The sequence below is a fragment of the Zea mays genome, chromosome 4 (assembly GCF_902167145.1).
Source record: "Zea mays cultivar B73 chromosome 4, Zm-B73-REFERENCE-NAM-5.0, whole genome shotgun sequence".
NCBI classification, from domain to species: Eukaryota; Viridiplantae; Streptophyta; class Magnoliopsida; order Poales; family Poaceae; genus Zea; species Zea mays.
In genome coordinates, this window is record NC_050099.1 from 95,847,646 (window position 1) to 95,849,041 (window position 1,396).

At 52.1% G+C, this 1,396-nt stretch overlaps 1 pseudogene; it reads right to left on the minus strand.

The window, feature by feature from the left end:
• Positions 1-584: 584 nt before the first annotated feature.
• Positions 585-1,113, minus strand: LOC109945772 (uncharacterized; annotated as a pseudogene).
• Between the last annotated feature and the right edge of the window lie 283 nt (positions 1,114-1,396).

Sequence of the window (1,396 nt, forward strand, 5' to 3'; positions counted from 1 at the left end):
GGCAACAGAAGTGTTAATGCAAAATTAAATCAGACCACACCCGGAATCCAAGAAAAACCACGCGTAGAATTATAATTGAGTTGTTTCCTAGTCGAATCCAATATCGTTTAGCTTGATCCGATAACATCAGGCAAAAACTCGAACCTTGGTAATTTAATCTATTCCTTACCAGATAATTTTTTGTCCGACTTCTACGTAAACCAAAGCTGATTACAATATCGAAGTTGAAATCAGTTCTATTCGGGTTATCGTTTCTCGCCGAATTCAAAACTTCAGACATAAATAACTGATTAAAATTCATATAATTTCAAAGTATTCTCTAAATCAAATCATGTCCAATTTATCGTTATCGATCTCAAGTATTTTGATCCATTTTATATCACTAAATATTATGATCCAAAATATCTTCGATTTTCATTAAAAAAGAATGATTAAAAAAAACCTGAAGATATTCATCTCCTATCCTTATCCTACGCCGCTCTTCTCCTGATATTTTTTTTAGCCGTCGTCTCCCCTGCAGATTTTTTTCCACGACGTCTCCCTCTCCTTATCTTCTCTTCCGCGCGCGCCTCCTCTGATGTTTTCTAGCCGCATCCAGCCCCTTCTCCAGCCGGCGTTTCTCCCTTCCCATGGCGTTCGGCCCTGCTCGGCCCCCGCCCTCAGCGCGCCCTGGACTTCCTCCGCGGTTCCTAGCTCGGTCTTCTTCCTGGCGTCCAACTGGAACTCCGTATTTTCTCCCTCAGCTCCCATGGCGCCCAGCAGAGCTCTCTCTTCCCTTCCCATGGCCGCCGTGCCGACTTCTCTGGCGCGCCCTGGCGTCTGCGTCCAGCTGAGCTCCTCCAGCTCGCAACCCTCTCCCTCTCCCTAGGTCCTCGCGCGCGCCGGCTCTGGCTCGGCCACTCCTCTTCCTCCTCCCGTTCCCTACTCGCCCATGGAAGATGCGACAGCTCCTCTACTCGGCGCTGGAATTTCTGCGAGCTCTCTTTCCATAGCCGAGCTCCCTCGCCGTCGCCTCTCCGTGCTGGCTGACCAGCCCGCCATGGTGGCACACGCCCCTGCTCCTTGTTCCTGGCTCGCTGCTCTGGTTTTCATCTCTTCGCGTCGGTATTGTTGTTTTCAAGCGCTCGCCCAGGTCGCCGTCGTCAAGTCCCTGTGCACGCAGCCATGTCCCTCTGTTCGCCGTGGCCGGTTCGCTGCTCGCGTCGTGGTCTCCCAGCTCGTCAGCACTTGTTCAGTCGTCTCGGCTCGCTCGGCCTTAATCCCCATCATGTCATCGACCTCGCCAGTTGTCGTCATTCGTCGTTGCGTCGTGTGTGCTCGTCCTTGCCAAGATCTGGCCCTGCGAGCTCCACACGCCATGGCTGCGCGTCGCCGTGATGTTACCGTCTCGCCGAGT